The sequence below is a fragment of the Numenius arquata genome, chromosome 4 (genome assembly GCF_964106895.1).
Source record: "Numenius arquata chromosome 4, bNumArq3.hap1.1, whole genome shotgun sequence".
Classification (NCBI taxonomy): Eukaryota; Metazoa; Chordata; class Aves; order Charadriiformes; family Scolopacidae; genus Numenius; species Numenius arquata.
The window spans coordinates 56,563,375-56,588,221 of record NC_133579.1 but is presented as its reverse complement, the minus strand read 5'-3'; positions in this window follow the sequence as shown (position 1 = coordinate 56,588,221).

Below are 24,847 nucleotides of genomic sequence, written 5' to 3'. Positions count from 1 at the left end.
CTTATTAAAATTATGAAGTTCAGCACAAATTGGACTAACTCTCTTTTGGATAGGCTTGTTTCCTCTTATATGTGAAAAATGGAGTCTAGAGAACTTATTTTGACTTGCCTTTTTTTTTTCTTTTTCCCTTTACTTGGCCAGTACCCAGTACAAACTTAACTTGAATGTAGGACTTGGTAGCTGGTTTATTACAGCTTTCTATTAAAGGCTTGGTGTTCCTTCTCACAGTCCCTGTACGTGTTACTCTGTCCCTCAGAGAACGACTGCATAAACAATTATTAGATGCTGTAGCACAACAGAAGTGAGATGAAAAGGGTAAGAAGGGAGATGTCAGGACCTTCCTAAAGCACATGTGTTGGTGCTAGAGTAGAAGCTCCCTCCTTAGTTGTAGCTTAACTATTGGCAGTTCCCTCCTCCCTCCCTCCACTGGTGACACTTCCAGCTGCCCTTTTGTACCCACTGCAGTTTCGGCCAGCGGAGATCTCCACCTCCTTATGTGGCAAATGCCAGATCAGCTGTTGGTGCATGGAGATGCTCGAGGGGGCAACAATTTCCTGCAGGGGCTGGTTGGGAACTAAGACTTTATTACATTTTTTTACTTTCTTTCCAAATTAGTGACTGGTTGCATTTGCAAGGCAAAATTAACATCTTTACTCCTATCATCACAAGTAATTTTAAACCATTGATTTCATCAATGTTCAGACAGAAGGTAAATTTACACAGGTGCAGACCAACTGTGTGTTTGCTCCGGGCACGGCAGAAATGAGCTATTTCCATCTGGAAGTCTATCTAAGCATGGTGTGGAGTTCAACCTTAGTGACCAAATTTAGGTCCACTGTCTTGTTAACATAGTTACATGAGTCTTGAACTGACTTGGAGTGAAGCTGGGTATTTCTTCCAGCTCTTAGGCGCCTGTGAAAATATGGAGTAAGTTCTCACATGCTTTTGAAGAGATCTGTTTCTGCAGTACATGGATTATGTCACAGTTTTTGGACACTTGCTCAGGTGTCTAGTCACTTCACCGTCACGTTTGTAGAAAACCAGTATAGCCCAGACCCATTTTAATTTTTATTTATCTGTTCACCTCAACAGGTGAACAGAAACAGAGGTGGAGGGAGAAAGCACAGATTAGGAAAAAATCCTATAATTTTAGAAGCTACTCCAGAGAAAAATAAATTGATTCCCCTAATTTTGTCTGAAATTAGTGCTCCACAGAAATCAAGACATAATATGTGCTAAATAGCCTTTCAGCTGGTTTTGAATTGTGGAGCTCTTTCTTATGTGTTGTATCACCAACGGGCAAAAACCAGATTACATTGAAGGAATATTGGCTGAATGATATACATATGTAGATGTACACAGCTCATGTATGTTATTACAGCATAAACTGTAGGAGAAATCCAGTGCTGTAGGGCAAGACCCTTCCAAATAACTAGGAAACGACATAAAAAGATCCTCGTTCATACTTATTTGGAAGTCCTTTGTTCATTTTTCTTCATGCTACTTTCACACACAAAGCTATTTGGGCATTCATGATGAAGGAAGATCAAAATGATTTTGTACAGCACCGTTTGGGCATATTCTAATTACCTAGGGACACGTATTAGCATTGTAATAGCTGTAAGTGCCAAATGTTGTATTTACTGTGGGAGCACTCAAATACACAGTACTTTGTCAGCACATCACTACATGGCTCTTTCTTGAAACTGCTTATGTGATTATTTCTTATGTTGCATTTTTATCAGATTATAGTGCAATTGTTTATCTATGATTATACATAACCTATAAGAAGTCAAGAAACGGCAAAAAAATTTAGTCTAATGTCATGAGACTAGTCTAAAAACCATGAGAAAACTAGCTATCAGACCAGACTTAATCTCTCTCATCCAGCTTCCTGTGTCAGGCAACACGCAGTACCAGGTGTTCCAGGAGAAGGTATGTGATATTGATGGCTTAACATGTTCACCGCTCAGCTTGCCTCCTACCTACCTGTTTTGGCTTTATGTTGGCACGTGCCCTGAAGCATGAGATTGTATTTCCCTAATTTGTTATCCTATCTAATACTGGATTATCAGTTTTTAAAACCTCAGGGGAAATTCTGGCTCGCAGAACTCTACTGCAAATAGTTTACTTGGTTCAGCAAATATTAGGCACTGCAGAAAGCAAATGGTGTTTGGGATTCTGACAGGTGAACTCCGGCAGACTGAGCTGGAGTGATTTGCAAGGTTATTGCTCAGACTCTCTCTTCTAGAGGCTCCTGCCCTCCTACTGCATCAGATGTGTACTGGTGTGCCAGCTGCACCCCTTCAATAGCAACTTTCTCAGCCCAAACCTCATTAACATAACCTTGGTCTTCTAAGCTGTTGTGCTAGACTGTGATGTGAAGTCTTCTGGGGTAACATCTCACACAACCCCCCTGGAGCTTGCCTGTAGGAACTTTTCAGCTTCTGTAACTCAGCATGCTTAACAAGGAAGATCCCAACCCAAAAACCTTATTTGAGATAATTGTTAGAGTTTGCAAGTCACGTCTAAGCAAGAGAGTGGCAATCTGTGGCTACTGTATTGCCTGTATGGCACAGACGTGCAGGGAACAACTGTGCTTATGGTTGTGTTATGTCCCAGATACAGCAAGACCGGAATAGGAACAGCAGTGTTGTTCCTTGCTCACCCGACAGCCAGCACTCTCTCCACCAGCTCCATTTTTACGGCTCAGTTCTTGAGCCCCACATTGCCTGGCACACTTGTATCTCCAGCAGAGGCGAGTTGCTGCCCTTTGTTGCTCTGTGGCTGCACAGTGTCCTGCTGGGGTGGTCCTCAGTGGCCACGCTGGCTCAGCAGCGCTCCCGCACTGCAAGGGTAAGAGCAACACACTGCTGACAGAGCCTTGCCTACGCAAGTGAGACAGATTTTGAGATATTTGCAGGAAAAGCTTTATAACGGTATTCCATTTTTTCAATAATGATTTTAATATTTTTTTTCTAGTCCAGGAAATCTAGGGCTTACATAGATCACTAAATATAACTTTTGCCTGATTAATTAACTGCTCTATTCCTTTTCTATTTTACACATCTTTAGCCTCTGTTAATAGCATATGGTAATACCATTGACAGAGATCCACTTGCAGTGTTTTGGGTGTTTTCTGTCAGTGGTCTAGGCTGGAGTTTTCTCCAGCTGGCTATTGCACATAGACTGTCTGCCAAGTAGACTTGGAACACTTGAAAGCCATATTGATTTTAATATAGACAAAACCTGTTGATTATCATGTTTTCCATTAACTAGAGGCAGGCACCTTCTGAATTTGCCTCCTAGAGAGGAAAGTGAATTTTGAGGCCCCATCCTGTTGGAGCTACAGGCATCAATCTGCCAGCTCATCCCCAAGCACAACTGTGATGGTTATGCTGTCTGTGGGTATTTCTTCTGACATGTATATTTTACCAGTGGTTTTCTTGACTCAGAATTAAGGAATTCTGCAATATGGGAAGTAAAATAGGCGGCCCTGGAGAATGCAATATCTTTATTACTCTCTTTTTTGTATTGCTCAAAAGTATATTAGTCACACTGCAGGAAGCACATGGAAGATATGCCCTTCCTTGGGGAACTTATAACTTAACTGAAAAACAGAACAAATAAATATAGGCAAAGGAAGAAGTGGAATACAAGAGGAAAGATACAGTCTAGGTAGATAGATTGATAAATATTTCATAATATACGCATACGCTGGAACTTCTGCTATCAGCTGGTGGAGATTTACAGATAAGATTATAAAAACATAAGGAATATCTTACAAGGTCAGATCAATGGTCCATTTAGCCTAGGATTCTGTTTCAGCTGGGGGACTACACAATGCTACTTGAAGAAAGGACATAAGCTTGGCCACTTTCTACAGTCCCTGTATAAAACCACAGGGTACCACAGTGCTCATCCAGTCTGACCTACATGACATAAAACTACAGAGCCTCACTGCATTAATTTCTCTTTGAACTAGAAGAAGACGTCATGCACCTCAGTGACACTCTGCTGCTTAACACCAGCTGCGGTTTTACCTAGAGATCTTTGTGGCTTTGTTTTCCCTTCATTTAATGTGTTTGAAATGTTAATATGCTTCCTTTTTTTTTTTTAATAAGTTATCATCACCAACATCAGCACTTTTTTTTTTTTTGCCTTGCTAGCTTTTACAACCCAGCAATAGAAAGAAGAAAAAGAGCTACGATAAAACTCCATGTATCAAATGATAGAGGATACTCCCCCGATAGCAAAAATCACGAGAGGGAAGAGCAGAGATTCCTTACACCTGCAGTATTTTCTGTTTACCACCCAATGTCCATCATACTCCTAGTATCATAGGAAAAAGTCACTCTTACCTGTCGCTGTGGAGGAGGCGTGTTTCACCCATGTTTTTGTATGTCCACTTTTTATATATTTTATATTTCAGTTTTTTGAGTCTGTGTGTATGTCTGTGCTTGTATATCTGGGTTTATTTTTTTGATATTAGGGTTTTTTTAATTAGGAAGAAGTGGAATACAAGAGGAAGGATACAGTCTAGGTTTTATGCCAACAATTACTTAAATACCTATTTGGTGGTTTGCCAACGTCAAACATAACGTCACATCCTTAGGGAATTTTTCTCTTTTTACTAACCCCACAGAAAAGGGCTATGCATTTCTTAAACAATTCTGAGAATTGTGTGCCAGATCCTTGTTTGATGTAAACTGGCTTAACTCTGCTGAGGTAAATGAAGCCTGCTGAATAATGGCGGGTGAGGCACTCTAAGACATATCAAATGAAGTGTTACACAGAAATGCAGAGTGCACAGAAGCATTGCAATCCCCGTGCAAAAGGGTAATAAACATCTGAAAGGGTTTTCTGCAGATATCTGTGATTATCTCAGGGAAATTCTTCATGCTGCAGTTTGCAGAACTTCTCTTAGTTTTCCTTCTTTCTTGTTTTTATACTCCAATACTGAATGTAGCCACTAGACAGAAGGAGGGCCATTTTGAACATCAAACTGTAATGCAAGTGAAGGGGAATGTAACCTTTGCTCTCTCACTGACTTTCCAAAACAGCTGCCTAGCATAATCAACTCAGGAAATATTATTTTGTCCCCAACAGAGTAAATCATCTGACATGAGAAACTGTTATAGTATTTCAGCTCCATCGTGATTTACTAGATGCAAACCCAAAATATTTATAGTTGCCTTGATGGGTTTACATTTCTTTTCTTTATGCTATGGGAAAAACTTCCTGTAAATAATATAATTTAAACTGCTGTTCAGCTGTATCTGAACATCATTGCTCAGAATTTCCAATAGTCTTTGCACTTTGCATAGATGCTTTTATTTATACTTTGACATGAAGGGATATATTTCCAAATTTATGCAGGACATTAGGTTCACTCTTGTTATGTTTTTACTTTGTAGATTTTCAATGTTTACAGTAAAAATATCTGCGTATTTAGTTTAATTATGGGAGTGCTTAGAGGCCACGCAAAGCATAAAGCTATTGTGCAATTACTTGTACACAAAACTGTCAGAGTTTCTAGTCTATGTAGAAACTACTTGCAAACATAACTTGAACGGATACTTAAGTAACATCCTAAAGAGACGTAAGGGCCCTTCCCCTTGAGCCAGGCTGCGGCAGAGGCGGGTAGAGGGGTCGCTGCATGGACCGCCCTACAGGAGAGTTGGGGAAGGGGGACCCCAAATGGGCCATATGTACCCCAAGCACTGAGGGTGGCTGCTCTCCTCCCTCCACCAAGGAGAGCATCTCAAAGCCCCCAGCAGCAACCCAGCTGGAAGGAGGATGTTCAAGTGCCAAAATGTCTTTCTATGGCTCAATCAACCCAGACTGCCTTTCTTCTTTCTTTTCTGGGTGGTTTAATTAGAAATATGTGTGGATACAGAGGAGATTTTTTCATTGTTGTTGTTGTTATTTTACAAGGTAGCAACACTCGTATGAGGTCCTGCTATTAATTTTATTGTTCATGCTATCCTTGTATTTATGGTTGCTGAACCTGGAACGTTTCAGCATTCATATTTTAGCCTTCTGTTCAAAATAAAATAGATGTTGGGGGCTTTGGCTCAGGATTTACATAATCTCTGCTAACTGTGGAAAAGCTGCCATGACTTCAGGGGTTGGATCTTTGCAGCTGTCTCCCTCATGGGGAGGGTGTACCCGATTACCAGCTCCTGCCTGTTGCAAGGCTGCAATGTATGATCTGGGTCGCAGTGTCACGGTCCCTTGGAGCTCAGCGTTACATGCCGAGTCCTCGTGGAAACCCATTAAAACCTGTAAAAATAAGCAGTTGGGCCCTCCGCTTACTACAAGCCAGGCTGGCGCTGAGTTTTAACTTGGTTTTTTTCATGCAGTGGCTGTGGAGACATTCCAGTCACACAATTAGTACACAAAGAGGACGGCTGTAAAAAGCAGTAGGGCTGCAAGCTCCAAACGAGAAAGCTGCAATCTGTTGTTCACTGGTAGGTCTGCACACGGGTGGCATCCTAAGGCAGGACCCTGCTGCACGCAGCAGTGTGGCACGAGGATGAGATAGAGTACTTAAGTCTTCACTCTCCCTGGGAAGTGGCCTGGGGCAGGGTACAGACAGGTCCAGTGAAGGTCACAGCAACTTTGGGGTGCCGAAATGGCAGCCAGCAGCCAGCAGGGCCAGGGGACCACTGGTCACATCCCCAACACCGGCAGGAAATCGGGTATGACATGGTGGCTCACATGCTGCCACTTGGATCTGGTGGTTCGCCAGGGCTGGCGAAGGCAGGTTTCTCGGCAGAAACTACTGGCAGTGCAGTGGGAAAGAGCCACCTCAGCTGCTGGAGCTGGTCCTGCTTCTAAACTGACTGTAATCTGTGGCCAAATGTCTTCTCTGTTGACCGGAGCACGATAAAATTTCTCTAATGAGAATATATTAATGTTAGCAAATTCCCATCTAGTCAGCCATGCTCAGAAATTGGCTATTAGCTTTTTATTTAGATTTCTTTTAAAAAAAATGAAAATGCAATACCCTTGTCTGAAACTCAGGGCATGAACAAACAAGACATTTTAATAAGTGTGCTAATGTTCTTATTACAAGCCTCTTGGTGCACCAAAACGAAAGCTTTTCCTCACAACTCAATTATTTCCATTCACTCCATCTGCACAGAAAGCCCACAAAAATACATGAGCTTAAGCACATTTGGAAAATCAGCGATTTTGAGTACTGTCAGATCAGGGTTGGGGGAGTGAATCTCTGAAGACACTTCACAGATTATGCCCTCCACAGTCTGTCCCAGCTTTCTTTCTAAACCTCGGGCAGCTAGTTAAAGCAGCTCTGCCGAATTTATTTCCAATAGCGGTAGACAGAGGAAGAGAGAGGGAAGGTCTCTGCAACATCCAAGACTCAGGCAAACCATAACTGTATAGGCACTTATTTGCTGTACGGACGGCTGCTCAGCCCAGAAACAAAATGGAAGGCAAAGCAAGATCCATGTCTCTTGACAGCTTTATTGCTTTTCTCCCCTGGAGGCATTACAACACTTATTGTAGCATTTTTGGGAGACTTTGAAGTTCCTTTACTTATAATTGCAGAACTCATGTCATTTGGGGAATTTGAAAATAGCCTCTTTTCATCTTTTCCAACAGTCAAATGTTACATGTTAACGTTTTATTCCGCACATTATGAATTCAAAGATATAGAAATGACTGGCATTTCGCTCTACATCTTGCCGTGATTCTCTCGGCTGAAAAATGCCTATTCGAACCCAGTCACCACCACTCTGCCAGGAAACATCTATTAGAGAAGTATCCTTTGGAGTCAAACTCCTGCCCTACCAGCGGCAGCCTCGCTGCCCCCAGATGCAGCACGGCGTTTGGACCTGCTCCTCCAGACCTCTGCCCCTGGTGTGTGGTCCCCGTGCCAGGTGCTCATGGGAACAGGCTGGGGGAAGATGCCTGGATCTGCCATCCCTGAACAGGATTTGACACTGAACAAAGCACGGACTGGGGCGTGATAGCTGATGTGGGATTCCTGGGGCAGGGATGCGTGTCTTCCGCTGAGTTCGGGCGGTAACAGAGCAAAACGTGGGTATCAGTAGAATGTAAATAATAAAAGGTATAATAAATTGCAAAATCAAGCCCTGTAATGAAAAAATAAATAATCTAGATAGAATGTCTTAGAGTGTCTAAGCCTGATTTATTAGCAATTCTGGCTGACCGTTATTATTATTAGGTGAGCAACTTGCAGTGATTTTTCACCTGATGCTCTGCAAACTAACTATGCTACAGGATGAATGCAGGAGATTTGTGTTTATTGTTTTATGAAATTATACAGCAGGTAAAAATTCACTTGGAACATCACCACCATCACTTTGCAATTTTATGACCTATAGCGCATCTGACACACAGTAGTACTGCTGCTCAGCACAGATGAACAACAACATCAGTATCACTGGTCATCTGGAGCAGTGAATAATAGCGACAGGAGCAGAGCCAATGCTTATTTCAGGTTGGCACAGAAATCCACTCACCTGCAGGTTATTCTCATGTTTATTCCATGTGAAAGAGCAGAGGGAGGCTTTAGCTTTTCTGACACGTTATATGCTAATGTTTTCTAGGCCAAAATTCTGTGCCAGGTATCCTAATTATTTACAAATTCCCTCCCATCCACCCCCATTGCAGTGACAGGTGAATCACTGACTGTGTTTATTTGTCCCCCTGAAACAGGATGCAATTATGACCCTGAGGAAAAAAAATGCATTTACATATGCAGAAGAAACTGGTGGCAATTTGTATTCCAGTTTAGCTCTTATTGTAGTAAATGACATTACCGTGGAGCCCAAATATTTCTTTTATGTCAGATTCTACTTACTGGTTTCCATTTCCTAGAGTCAATACAGAAATCAATCATGTCAAAAGGAAAATTCAATAAGAAAATCCTTTATGGCATAAGCTTAATTATAGGTATGTTTTCTTTTGTAAAAATAGAAGAATTCCAAGTACCAGAGCCCTTTACAGGTCTTTCTACACAATATGAAGTAGCTGTATTTGTATATAAAAAAAAATATGAGAGAACTTTTATTATTCCTTACATAAAAAACCCATGGGGAAAGGCCTGAAAACATTTTGTTCTTGACTAAGTCACTGCACGATGTCATCTTAACTGTGCTGACAGAAAAGGAAAAGCATTGCAAATTAAGTATGATACAGCAATATTTTAAAATCTTGATGTCCTTCCTGCAACACATTGATTCAGTCATTAAAGCCCACATATCGAAACCAGTTGAGAAAAATATTGGGAACTGAGATGTCCCTGGTGTCCTCAGATCTATAGAAACTATGTTTTCAGTCTCTTAATTATCTAGCTAACAAACTGGACTTGAGAATAATGTTTCATATGAGTTTTGCTGGAACATACTGCAAGTGTTGCTGGCCCTTATGCAAGGAGGGATGAGCGGCTCACCTTGAGCTGGGTTCTAATCTGTTATTACTTTATGAGTTCTTTTGTGTTTCTCGGTGAACTAAGTGCATATGAACTCTGACTGGCATGAAGCAGAGCATCAGAATCCAGCCCAGCACGAGATATATATTTTATATGATGCTAAGTTAGTTTCTCTAGGAGAATTTAGATCTCAAGAAAAATAAACAAAAATGATGCAACTCAATATGCTGTATAAGAGTGGAATGGCAGATTTTGAGGGGTGAAAAAAACCCTTTACAACAATTCTAGATTCAAACCTCGTATGTGAATGTTTTTAGAAAGTTAGAGTCATCTTTGCTTTTGAAACTATGAGAAAGTTCAGATTTAATTTAACCTCAACCCCTACTATATGAATTCCTCTACACCTTTTCCCCTCCTCATTGTATAATTTCCCCCACCTTTTACCAGGGTTATAATGTTAAGAATTCCCCCTATAATTCTCAAAGCAGTAGCCCAACATTAGTTTCCTCCCCATAGCATGTAGATAGTAGTGATGAAATATAAACTTATATCTCCACTCTTTTGCCTTGTTGTTTGTAGGATTTTATGTGGAATAGCTAGTTCAGTGCAAAAGCATGCTTTCCCTATTCACTGAAGACACAATGCGAGATTTTAATAGCTTAATTTCAAAACTCCATCCTGGAAAAAGCCCAGATGAGCTCTGTGCCTGCTGTGTGCAGATCTATGCCAGAGGTAGTAAGTTAGACTCGGTAGAACAGGCTCTTAAAATTATAGCTTGTTCCCAGACCAGTGCTTAATTTTCCCCTCCAGCAAGCTCTGTCACTGATGCTCAGCTGTGCTACAACTTCTGCCTCTTCCCCTCTCTACTTGTCCAAACTCAGGGGTGTGAAGTTCCAACCCCATCTCACCCCAAGGTGTTCAATCAGCACAGCCTTGGCTATGATGGTAGGCAAATATATCCCAGATTAATTTGGCTAAACCTGCTTGTGAGAGCAGGAGCAGAAAGAAGGCAAATGCAGTAGCCCTTTATCTTCTCTACAAAGTTACTGTCAGGAAGGAACAGAGCAAAAATCAATGGTTTTTCTTAACAGAAATTGGAAGAACTCAATACCTAATTAATTTGTGCCGTTCAGTTCCTGTAACTGCTAACAACACTGGGTGCAACACTGCCAGTGTTTGCTACTGTGCTTTTTTTCTGTGTCTCTTGCCTCCTACATGACATCACTTACACCATCCGTTTGGTATTTCCTTTTTTACACTTATGGCTTTCCCTTTGCAACTTTTCTCATGAACCTCCAGAGGTAATTCCCAGAGAACAAAACACCGCCAAACTTCATGTTGACTAATCATCACCATGACTTCATGCAAACTATGAAACTACCAGCCACATCTATGCCCAGATGGAAATTAGCTGCTACTATCAGAGAGAAACTTCATAAATAAAGACATTATAGCATTTTCAAAAAGCCAAACTTGATGTCTTTCAGATCAAATCATGAAAGTGTATCCTACGGGGTATTATTACTAGTGTTTTTTTAATCCTGTTTCCATTTTGGTACTGTGTTGATACATAATGTGCTATTTAAAACTATTGCACTGCATCTAAACACACTGCCTTTTCAGCACTCAAAAGTTCTGACAGTCATACAATTTTAGTAATTCACCTAGGGAACTCCAGAGGGTAACCTCTGAGGGTCTATTGAAATCCCATTAACTTCACAGCCATTCTGGGTCTTGTACTGTGAGCTGGTGAGCTACAACACTGTTTACGTGGCTCTAATGAAAAAAAAAATCACTTTTATTCTGATTTTGAAACACAATAGTAAACATTTTATTCCTCGACATGGATAGGATAAGTTTTCTTTGCACTAAAATGAGTCAAGTAACTTCCTCTAAGAGGCTTTGATTAATTGTGACTCAGTTTTTAACACTTGAAGCATACTAGATAGGTTACTTAATCAGTTTTTCTGATAAACTATGCTGGCCAGTGTTTCTAGATTATTAGAGAGGTGCTTGAAAAAAGTAATTTTATACACATGCCACTGAAAGCAAGACTGAATTTGTGCATTTGCATATTACTGAATAAAACACTACCTTGACAACCAATCTAAGGGCTCTGAAGAAAGTTTGATCTCATCAACATTCAATGAAGAATCTTCCCAAAATTAAAAAAAAAAAAAAAAGAGAAAAGAGAAATTTGTCTGATGAAAGAAGCTAATACTGCTCTTTCAAAGATGGTAAACCGCAAATGAAAAGAAAAATAGTAAGGTCTAGAAGTAAACTCTTGGCTCAACAGCCTGTCTGCCAACATTCACACAGCTCTCACAACACCTGCTGAAGCAAGTTGGAATGTGACAACAGTCCTGAATGGTACTACCAATACTAACACATGCCACATGCCTTTACCAAAGATAATGCATATGCAGAATACATCACTAACTTTCTCTTAAAGCCTCTTTGAGAGCGAATATAGTAACATAAAGTATTTAACAGGAACCACTGAATTATCGCTTTTAGACATTCAGTTACGTGGGAAAGGGCTTGGTTATTAGCACTCCGGGCTACTCATTGCCCAACCTGCAGTTGCTCTGACACCGTGTAGAATAACACTAGGCAGTAGCGAGGCCAGAATATGAGTGCTTCCTACAGGCCCTTCCGATGCTTGGATACTGTTTCCATCCTGAATTACAATGAAAAGTCAAAATAGAGACTAAAAGTGGACGCGAGGAACTCTGCACGTTTTCTTTCATTTAAAAATGTCAAGGAACTCAGCTTTTGCATGGAGTGACAATTTAACTCTGCTTCTCTGAGTTGTCACAGAGATTTCTGCAAATTGTAATTCTAAATCATGAGGTCTTATTCTCTTGAATGCGTTGGTCTCTCTGCCTTCACTACATCTCCTACACTACATTTTAGCCAGGGTTACACAGACTCATTATAGTGGGGAAATGGAATAGAGCAGAGGGAACTGTAGCTGTTCAGTGCAAAGATTAACTGAATTTCCACTGAAAGTATTCATTTGGTTTAAGCAGTTGGTAGAATTGGGTAGCTGTGATTCAATCTTTGATTTATAAAAACCGTTCAGAGTCCTGTTCACCAGTAGAGTGATGGGGCAAATCACACCATAGGAGACAGTTCATGCTTCCGAGCTTCTCTCAGGACACACCACAGCCAAAATAAATTCTGTAGATTTTTTTCCTTGGATTTCTGTCACTAGACTGTGCTCAGGGTGGCGTTTTCCTCTGTTTGCGCACCTGCCACTGTGATGGTGTCTTACTGCAGCTCTTTCACTCCCTTTCTCCTGCTCTACATGTTCAATTCCCCTCTGCCCACACCATCACGCATCTCCCCATCTACATATGATTCCTTCTTGGATGCTAACATCGTGCATCTCCACTTGCAGGAGCTGAGCTATTTCTATGACTATGTAAAGAGAAGAAACATCGACTGTGGATGTTTTACCTGAGTCATAAACCCTTAAGAAATGTCAACATGTCATCCCCACTATTATGTATTTCTGTAAAAGTGCTTTGAAAGAAAGAATGGAGGAAAAAAAAAGTAGAGAATAGAGAGGTGAAAATCCAGTGAGGTGAAGTAGTTTAGGAACTGGCTGTGTATGCTCACAGAAAATTATAATGGAATCTAAAAGGCTTGTGGTTGTCACTGCAGCAGCAGGAGGCTGAGCTGTGCAACCCCAGCACTGCTACAGGGACACTTGGTCCCTTCCTAATTCGAATGACCAGACTTCATAGAGGATGGAGCAACCCCCTTCACAGCCATTGTGGAAGCCGTGAGGGAGATGTGGTCGATGTGGAGAAGGAAACAGAAGGGAGAACTTGAAGGCTGTCTGCTCTGCCTTGGACAGCAGAGGTATGGACAAGGTATCATGCAGGGGAAAGCCGGATGGAGGGAACCAGGGACTGAATGAGATGAAGAGATGTCTGGAGCTTAAAGGTCATAAATAGCTCCAAGTTTTCCAGACAGGCTCTTTTTTTCTTTTCTTTTCTTTTCTTTTTTTCTTTTCTTTTTTTTTTTTTTTTTTCAGGAGGAAAGGCTGATGAACAAGATGAGCTGACATAAAAATATGTTTTGCAAAGAGCAGCACATTTCACTTATTTCTAAATCACAGAAGTCCTTTTTAACTATTATGGAAATAGGAATAAAGTCTATTATGGCAAGTGTTATGATTTCTGCTACATCTTAAAAGGGTTTTATTTTGTTTGGCATAACTATTGATCTGTGCTTCACTCCAAGTAACATGGGCCTTACTCGCTTTTTTCAGTCATGGAAGAAAAGTCATTTATTTCTCAGTTACTGCTGTTGTATGAATACAGAACTTGAGTTCCACATAATTGCACAGGTGCACAGGACAAGCATGTGTAGCTGTGTCTACTACTAAATTAAACATACCCAGGATTGTGCCTAGGCACTGAATGTTCCTAGGCTACATGACATCTCACAGATTTTTGTTACTAAGTTCTCTCAGTAGATGTAGTGACACCAAATTACTTGTTAGGAATAGCTTCTGGTAAATTCCAACTCCCCAAACTTGGCTGGGAATTGTTCAGGAGGACTGGATACAGGGCAAAACCATATAAAGCAATGTCCTAACAATTCAAGAGTACTGATCATTGCTTTCCAGTGCTCAGGAACATCCCTGGGCAGTATTTTAATAATGTAAACTCCCACTGTGGTTAGCTGTTTTCCAGATCGATGAAGCAGACTCCACCATTACTGAACCCTTGGACATTTAGACAGATTTGTCTATTCAAAACAGGACAAGAATCTGTTATATTCCTCGCAATCTTATCATGCTCATCCTTCACAGTATAGTTCTTATTGTTGGTGTTCTAAAATAAGGAGGTGACTTATAGTTTATTTAATGTATATATTGAAATAGCAATAGAAAGATACACCTTTCCATTTTATGAGTAAGTATAAATATAAGCAAACTTGTGGGCCCCCACTGTACTGAGTGCTGTGCAAACTCATAGTGTGAGACAGTCCCCTGGAGATTACACAAAGCTCTCACTTCAATTCCCTGAAGCAGCAGAGATGAAGGGCACATGCCAATCGAATTAATAACTCGAGAAAGACCAAGCAACAAGTTAGTAGCAGAGAGATGGAACAAAGACAATGACTTGGGGGTTACAGTGGATGTCAGGTGGAGGATGAGCCAATGAAATACTGTCACTGCAAACCAGGCACTGGGCTGCTTTAGGAGAGGGGTGGCCAGCAGGCTAAGGAAAGCTCTCATCCCCCTCTGCTCAGTACTGGTGAGGTAGCCCTGGCATGCTGCATCTGCATGCAGCTGGGCCTCCCAGCTTGAAAGGGATGTAGAGAAACTGGAGAGGGTCCTGCCGAGAGCTACCACGATGCGTAGGGACCATGTGCATGTGCCCTGCAAGGAGAGATGGAGGGGGCTGGTACAAAGTCTGGTGAAGAAGAGGGTAAGAAGCAATATGGTAGGAGCCTGTGTGTACTTGAAGAGAAGGTGCAAAGGTGTCTGACCCGAATTCCTCTCATTGTCAGCAGGTGGTATAATAAGAGGCAGCCATCACAGGCTGTGGCTGGGAGGGTTGGATTAGGACAATTTAGGAAAATAACCCCTTTCTTCACTAGGAGCGTTGTGCAGGAGAGGAACGGGTTGGCAGGAGATGCTGCCAAATCTCTGCCCCTGGAGGTTTGCAGGGCTTAGCTAGACAAAGCGACAGCTGACCTAATCTAGTCCTGGTGTCATCTGATTTTGGGTGGGATTGAGCTGGATGGACTTGGTGATCTGCAGCTGACACTACTCTTTCTGTGAGGGAGAACCCATGCTGGGCCTGAGCCTCGTCCAGAAAACCACCAAGCAAACCACAAGTTGTGCAGCAGCTTCTACTGTATTCTAGTCCAGTGTATGATATTTTTCATAAACAAAGGTAACCATTCTCATAATTATTTTCTCTCCTTTATTTTATACTCTGTCCTGGCAGACCAGCAGTGATGTTTACATTTTGGAGGAGTGTATTCTGGTTATTAGTAGAGAAATTTCTTTCATATGCTGGGAAATTTACTTAATCTGCAGTCTAAATACTGAAGGTCATCATATATTTCAGCTATTTTTTCTTTCGAATAAGTAGTATGCAATTGCAGATTTCATCTTTACGGGCTTTTTTACATTCCTATTATGAAATGTGAATATGACCTCAAGGAGATCCAAATTTTGCCTATGTGCACAGAAAATACTTGAATCTGCTGACAAATATATGTCAGTACTTTATGAGAACTTGGTATGCACTGATGGTAGGATATATTTGACAAGATTAATCAGAGACCAGCTCATGGAGGTATCAGCCAGACTGCACAAGTATGAGTGAAAGCCACTCAAACCCAAATTAACTTAATAGAAACACTGTTGCTAACACAGCACAGTGCACTGAAGATAAAATACAGTGAGTGGTCAAGGAGGAGAGCACAGCTAAGCATTTAGTCCGTTAACTATGCAACTTCCAGTCTGGTCACACAGTGGGAGGGACAACAGTGGCTTGTATGTTTTAAGTTTAAAGTTTAAGCACGGCCCACTGCCAAAACTGCAGCCCTGTTTTCCTGAAAACTTGTGCACTCAGCATTGAGTATAAAACAAGGCATAAAACAAGAAAGCTGCTTGGTATTATCAAATTGGAAAGGTGCACTATAACACTCAACATAGGCCTCTTTCACACCCCACCCCCCGCACAGCAGGAGGTGTCCCTGCCCATGGCAGGGGGTTGGAACTAGATGATCTTTAAGGTCCCTTCCAACCCAAGCCACTTTATGAATCAATATTAAAATTTGAATTGACTGGGAGTTATTTTACATATTTGTGAAAATGCTCTAATTTTCTCACAAATCCTTTATTTTTTTAAATTAAAAATAATAAATTTTAAAATTCTTCGAACTGAAAAATTCTCTCCCCTTCAGCTTTGGCCAGTGAAAAAAGCCTCAGTGTTTGGGGAATCTCAGAACCTAGTTTGAACTGGTTAACATATTGATGACACAGTCTTCCCTTTCCCCTTTAAAAAAAAAAAAAAGAAGAAGAAAATAGACGTTTCATAAAGAAACAAATTAGATAAACAACAAAAACATGCTGGTGGAGACTATTTCACAAGGCCTAAAACTTTCATTGGCTGAAAAAAGTGCAGTGCTAAGCCAACCCTGAACAGTTCTGTAAGAATAGCAGAAAGGTTTTGTTTCACTGATGTTGCATGGCGTTCTGCTTGTTTGTTTCATTCTGCGTTATATGAGCTTATACTTTTGTTTTGGTAAATAATAGTCTTGTTATTGTAAGAGTGCTGCTTTGCTTGGTTCCCCATGGAAGCAGAGGTTATGCATTCACCTAAGCATGTGCTCTGTGTCTGTCACCCAAGTGCTTTCCGAAACCACCGGTCTGTCAAATCAAGTTGAAACTACTCTCAAAAATATTAAGCTCCTGCAAGCTACATGAAAATAGGAGACTGGGAGAAGAACAATCCTATTAGCATCCCCACAGAGGGGAAAGTTGCAAGATAACTTCACCTTTTATTCAACAATGGTGTTCAACAAGGCAGAAACATTTGATTGAAAAATGGCTCCTTTCATTGAAAAGACATCTTCAAGTCACACCCACACCTTATTAGACGCTGAAGAACCTGACCATGAGATCTGACACCATGGGAAAGTAGGCTCCACTTTGTTCACCGAGTTTCTTATTAAGGGACGCATTTCTTCCATGGGGTTGCTATTTGTTTAACCTCTCCCTGCATGTTCAGAAAGCCTGACACAGAGCAGGGTAACTGCAGCTGTGCATCAAAGAGCTTTTGGAAGAAAAATGACAACCAAATACCTAAAATTCTAGATACATTTAGCTCTGAGGAGACAACTGTAAAGGAAAGAAGGCAGTCTTGGCAGAAACTATGCAGATATGACACAGGGCCAGCTTGTGGAGTGGGCTGAGCAGGCAATTGCCCAGAACAGTAAAACACTCTTGGTGAGAGTGGTCATCACTGCACTGGAAAATAGGCTTGTCCTGCTGTCATAGTCAAGGGTGTTGGGCGGGCATGGGCTCCTCACAGAAACCCCTTCTCTCCCATAGCGGGAGCGACAGGCCTCACTCCTTCCCTAGCTCTCCAAACTGTTGCCGTTCCCCCACCCTCACTTCTCATGGAAGCAGCAGATTAACCACAACCACCTCCTCAGCTCCCCCTGCACCTCACAGCAGCAAAACAGATCTTCCCCACACCTCTGAAAAACCTTGAGCTGGCTCAGGATGCAATGCTACAGAGACAACCTGCTTTTGGCAGGAGGAGTACAGCACTCTGGGATGCCAGGGGCTGTCCCTTCTCCTGACAAATTACACTGAAACATTTACATGCCATTTTTAACAATCGTAAAGTCATGCTAGATGCTGCAGCAGTATTAAAACATAGGACCTGAGCCTACATCGCGGACATCAGAGAACGTTTTGCCACTGCACTGAATGAGCATAGTTTAAAAGCATGTGCATTTCAGACAGATTATGCTTTGCAACTTTAGACTGTAAGTACATAAACTCTGTGGACATTTAAGTCTATCCCTTACCTGTTGTAATATTAAGGCTTCAGTAGCTGAAACTACTCTAATTTGTCTTTGTTGCTAGACTGTTTCAAGCCTCACGGCCTGGTATTTGTGCAAAATTTAAGCAGAGGTATTGCAGAAAGGGGTCTGTTAAGTGAAGGAATCATTCTGATTGCACTTAAAAAATCCATTCTCATCCTAGAGATGTTACTGGTCCTCCTGGCACTCCAATTTTATGCACCGATACCTTCAGCAGAATCAGTCATCTCTCTGAAACTGGAACAGGCTGTGCAAGTAAACCCCATGGGAGAACTATTCAGTAACACGGCCTTGGGGAAAAACTGCAGAGATGAACCAGGCAGGCTTCATCCAGCATAAGCAGTTTGCAAAACAGGAGCCTCTGCCTGAAAAAAGGCAGGAATGAAATGAGGTCCCTCAAACGGAGCCTCCCCTTCTCCTCTGCCTACCCAGGTGTGCACAAAGGAGCCTTTGCTTATGCCGAGAGGGGCTTTCTCCTGCTGAACGCAGGGAGATGAAGCAGCCAGGGGATGAAGCTGGGGAGAGGAGCCAGCCGGGCTCCAGCTGTGAGCAGCAGCTGCAGAAGCCACCAGAGCACTCGGGGAGCTTCCCACCGCTCCATCCAGGCTCTCGCTGCCCCCAGCCATCCGCCCCAGCCTCCCTTGCCCTCCCTGAGCCGGGGCAGCACGGAGGTGCTCAAATGCGTTACCTCATACTACCTCTTTGATCAAGAGCTAGACTTGCAGATGAACTAATTTCTATGCAAGATGAACATGCTTGATGCAGAAAAGTGAGTTTTCTCTGCGAGGAGAGGACTGTCTTGGCAAAAGTAAAAAAAGTTACATTTTTACTTCTTTGGTGAAGTATTTTGGGGCGAGGGCGACAGTGGGAGGGTACTAGTGTGGGGGGAAGGACTCCTTCTTCACCAGCAATACATTTGGAATATATTAATTTCAAACTCCAGGAACAGAGACGTGTTTTAAATATAGAAAGACTGATTGTCTTTCCTAATTACGGTATGCACCAGAATCACTACAGTGTTAAAATTCGATTTATGAAGTGTGAAAAATTGATAGAATTAGGCGATCTGTTTTCCACCGAGTCTTGTCTTTATGCTTAGCTGCATATGAGATATACGCAAGGTATATTTTATCAAATAATGCATGTAAGACTAGCTATTATCGTCAGCTAATAACACACTTATTTAATGATCCCAAGCAAACTCTGAGTGTGCTAATGTGCTAATGTTACATCAAATCAGTCATTAAATGCTGTAATGACCACTTTTGTGGAGCTTACTGGTACCATACTAAAACCCATATTTAATGGTTTCACAGTTTTATTTTTTTACAGGAAAAAGCTTCTGCCATCTACTTGCTGCAGAAGAGCAATCGAGATTTAGTTTCCTTTCCTGTATGAAATATAGGCTTTTACTTTTCTCAAAAAAGTTATAAACTACGATATATAATTTCCTGTCAGCTCATTTGCATCAGCATACAGACAAGATGTGGGTAGGCACTTGGTAGCTCATGATTAACACTCACGCAGCTACAAATTCTCATTTACTAATAAAAAGAGAGAAAAAGAAAAATACATCCCCTGCTGTAACTTAAGTGAAGCTAGATTTTATTATTAATTTAATAACATAGCTTATTCACACACAGAGAGAATTACAGAATGCACGATGGCTGTAAAGACGTTTACATTCGTCTTCACGAGTGAGCAAAGTGATAACTCATAACTGGTACAGCCAAGAGTGAGTTATTAGATCACTCCTCAGAGATAAAAGGTTAGAGCAGATTGCAGCCATCAGATCTTTTAATGTCTCTGTGTACATTCAACACTGAATAGGAAAAGATAGGTCATTTTTTTCCTTCATGCTCTAGCAAACCACTCTGCAACTTTTCCACAATTGCCCTTGTTTCTCCCTATATTTTCCACCCAAGTTGTGCTGACTTTGCCACTCAGAGTTCTGTCTTTTACATCTCAACATCTGTATGAACTAGTTATTCAACTGAGTAGAAGATCAACAGCTGTTTTTTTTCAGAGACAGATTAATAGCTTGATTTTTAGTGGCACCAAACCCACACGCATCTGGGGAAACTTATTGTCTTAAGCCTGTTGTTCAGGGAAAAGGTACATGTGCATTTAGCCTGACCCTTTCACTTCAGCGTGACCTTTTTATTCCAACTGCATGGTGGCTCTTGAGTAAAGGCAGCAAGCAAAGCTTGTTTTGTCACATAGCGTGGTGGCTGTGAGCACTCACTGGACTCAGGCAGGACCAAACAGCCTGGCAGGGTACAGATTTGCAACATCTGTATTAAACTGCTCAGCTCATTTGCTATTCTGCCTGAAGTCATGGGTTTGATTATAGATGTTCATAGATAATGTCAATGATGCAGACATTTGCGGTAGTTATTAATTTGGCTGGCTTGCCACAGGCTGACCAAAGGGAGAAACAAAATCTGCTGCAGCTGAAGCTAAAGAAACACACCTTTCTTGTAGGCATTGCAAAGATCTCCATTGAGCTGTCCTAGAGCGCAAGCACTGACAGTGATCTGACGCACTCATACATGCATCGCACAATCAAGAAACCTTCTAGCTTTCACAAAACTTACTATTTTGTATTAAATCAGGTATTTCTTTAGCATATTTTTATACTACAGAAACTATTACTGCAGCATGTGCAATGCTGCCTGAAAGTGCAGATCTGTAATTTGCAAGTGTTGTATTTATGGTACTTTATTAATAAAACCCAGGTGAAACTGTTATGTCAACTGAAGTGTGTATATAAAGACACACAGGTTACTTTCTTATACCATTAACTTTGATTAATATAAGAAGATTTTCCATGGTTTTAAGATGGGCACTGAGAACATGGCCTCCTGATTTACATCTAATGATAATTAACATCGTTGGATTGATTGCAGTTATATTGATTTCTGCTAGTGGACCTTCTAAACCACTCGTGGTGGCTGGGTCCTGAGCAGCAGTTAGACAAAAACTTGGTGCATCTGTTCTTTATTAAAAGAAAATCTGGTTTTGGAAACATTTGTGTATTTATGACAAATAAGCTGTTGTTTCCACTTGTGAAGACAGGGCAATGCTTTACAGCAAAGCTTTCCTGAAAAAAAAAAATAGTAGTATGTACTGTAAATTAAAAAAATAGTAGTAGAAGCACATTTCGCCTTTCTGCAAGTGATGCATGTGTATGCATTTCCCATCAAGGGCTTTCAGTCATAAAGCTAAAAATACAGACAGAGTGAGAGAGGAGAGCAGATGAGATTAAAAACTAAACCAAAACACACTGTAAGATGTGATTAGAAGAACGAGGCAGGGTTGACAAGGTTTATTAACCATCAGCCTTCCTGCAACAATACTTCAGCCCCAGAGGCTTTTGTCAAAATTTCTTATAAAAAGGTGGGGGAGGGTCTCATTTTCAGAAATTGCCAACATGCACAACTTCAACGGGAGCTGCAGGTCCTCAGAAAATGAAGTTCATGGTCTAATAGGTTACAGTTGCCTCTGTTCTCGTCTGCAGGTCACACTGTAAAATTACAGCATTCGTGCATAGCAGGTATAGCGCTCAGGGCAATAGACAACAGAGCACAAAAGCTGTCCAAGGTTAGGGACCCAGACAGGTTTCTGTTAAAGCACCAGATTATCAGCTATTCACAGTGAAAAATGAAAGGAGAGAGGAAATCTTATCTCCAGGATTTGGCATCGGTCAATAAGAAACCTTAAGTTGGAATTCAAAGACCTAACTGAATAAATTGCTAGCAGCCCTATTACACGTATCCATTCTGAGTAGATTTTTCACACAGACTAAAACCACCTATTTCTTCTGCAGTGCTTTTCTATGATGCACTATATTGGACCTAAAGCCTGCAAGAGAACTAGGGGGCTTTCAAATAAATTCATTTCAAAGTCTCTGAGAGGATTTATCGCATCAGTTTTCCCACCATGATGTTCTGCACAGTAGCCGAAGTTATAGGCCTTTCCATTTGTTTGGTGTAAAAAAAACATGGTGTTTCGTGTAAAAAACTTAATCCACAGCCAATACAAATTAAAAATAATTCTACTCCAGAACAAAATGGAACAGCCTAAGAAATGCAAGACAACTGGGTGCTACCTTTGGTTTTGGGAGAGTATCGTTCAGACCTTACCCTTCCTGGATGTGTGTGTTTTGAGTGGAGCTGAACCAGCTGGGACACTTCTGATTTTTTTTTAAAAAATAAATCTGTACATTTATTCTTTTTAAATGTTATAAATTTTAAATTTTTTAAAAACTTTTTAAAAAAGTTATTCATTTTTTTAAGTGTTGAGAGGACTGATTTTTCAGACTGTATGTAGAAATTTTTGTCAATGAAGGATATAATTTTTTGGTTTTTTTGAAAACCAGCCAGTAAATTGGTAGATAGTAAATATACTTTGGAGTCTGAACAAATCATTATTCTTTCTGATTCAGGCCAGAGTTTTGATCTGGAGTCACTGACCTCCAAGATGAATGTCCAAGTCACTGGGTTATAATGCTCTAGTAACCTCTGCTCCAGGTGCCTGCATTTGAACTTCTCATGGGAGAGCTACCCCATTTTCTACTGCACAGAAGCCAGGAACGAAGAGTGGAGAAAGGAACTCTTTACGTTAGCTATAATGACAAACCCGGCACATTATGAAACCACACATTTATTTACCAATAGAAATAGTCAAATTTTCACTAGTCATCTTGCTGGCTACAGGGGACTTTTTGGAGAAAGTCAGCTTTTACACAGAAGCTGAAATGTTATAAAACTAGCCTGGAAGGGACAGGCTGGACATTTCCAAATCTTATTTACTCTTTGAAGTGTGTCAGATATTCTGTACAAACTTCACTCCTGAATAAGGAATAAAATGCACATGACCTAATGGAAGCAGTGATGATTAAGGTTTGTATAACCAGTAGATAAATTATACTTTGCTGTTGTGCACTACTGAAAAGCTTACAGGACAGAAGCAGGATTAGTTCAGGACAAGGGAAATAATACGTGTAAGAGTTAAAGCTTAAGAAAAGAGATCTGGCTTATATCAAATTGACGCTTCAGATAAGAGACTGCATTATAACAGGTTATAGTTGCAAAAATAATTTTGATTGGCATATCATTTATACTAAGTACTTCTTGGAACCCACCCAGAATGTGCAGTGTACTCTAAACTGTTGGGAAATATATCTATGTATTGGCTTTCCACACCCCACGTGCACAGCATAAGCGCTGGGCTGAGGAACCAGTCTCTGCTTCACTGAGCATTTCAGTAATACAAAACAAAGGAGCCTTGACAGTGACAAGCAAGAGCTCTTCACTGCTCAGCAGTCAATAGCCTGATTGCTATCAGCATCAGTGAGTGATAGATCACCTAAGAAAGAGTATATTTTTCTTCTCCCACCTGAGAAATAGAAATAATAGAGCTTCTTTTCCTGGTGTTCAGGGTATTAGGAAAAATGCAGTCAAGTTGAGAAGATGCTTAGGAAGGTGGCTAGCCACACATGCAATTAAAATGACTTTTGAGGCAGCAGTGTCACCAAAATGCAGCTATAAAACAGTACGCTGGCCAAGACCTAGCCAAAAATCTATGGTAGCAGTTGCGTTGTGCATAAACAAGAGCCTGCTGATCAATTAGCAGAGAGTCAAGGAAGACTGTTGTAATCAGACTCCAAGGTCACAGAACATGAAATCTAACTGCCTTTTTTTAAAGGCCATATTTACCAGTATTTCTAAATGACAGAGAGAATACCTTGTAGATGTTCACCCAGGAGTTTGAAGTGAGAGTAAACCCATTTTCCCACTGTAACAATTTTCCACCAACGTAAACCCAATGACTTCAAGAATATTACTCCTGATTTACCCTGGTGCAAAGATGATCAGGGCTCTAAAAGAGGAAACTGTCACATTATCATAATTGTCACGAAGAAACTGGGAAAGCAGTTGGGAATTTTCCAAAGAGACATGCTTGCATCAGAAGTTGTCAATTCTTTGAAACACAAATAACTCTCAGAAATACCATTTAATGAGCTGCCAATGAGCCACAGAAAGATTTTCTATCAGAAATCTGCCTGACTTTTTGCCAGCTCATCTAAACAGTTGCTGGGAGGCCTGGGTTTCTTGGGTTTACAAATGTAGGATGGCCCTTTTGTGCAGCATCATAAATATATGGCCATCGGGCTTTCTGCACAGAGCTTGAAAGGCCTGAGAAGAGCACGTCTAGCTTCTCTTGAAGCTCACAGCTTCTGTAGAAGGTGTGTTGCTGCACATTTTTTCTCAAAATGATGGGAAACTGAAGCCCTGAGATACCTTGTTACTGCAGCAAAAGAGAAGATCCTACTAGCACTGGCTGCCAGACTCTTAAATTTTGACATTTTCTGAAATAAGAGTACTTTCCGCTCCCCCACCCCCATAACAGTTTAAAGTTTAAAACCAGCAAGTTTTTGCTTCTTGCTCCACAAACACAACCATTTGTCCCCTCCTTGCCACTTTTTCCCTTGATTTCTGGCAACTTCAAGAAAATGTATCAACAATGCCAAATTCAAACACTTGAGTACTCAGTGTATAGTATGTAAACGTACCTCCCTTGTGGAGCAAAATAGATAGCAAATAATTCACATATATATGCATAAAATATATATGTGCATATATATGTGTGTCTATGTTTATATTATGCATATGAGCATGTATATGGGTATATACCTCCATACACGTATACCTCCCAGTGTCTTGTATATACTCTATTTGAAAGTTTTCAGTTGAATTTTTGCTTGCTGCTGGATTTAGAGGAAGTAACCAAAGAAGGAATGATGCAATCTAAGGTATCACATTTTTT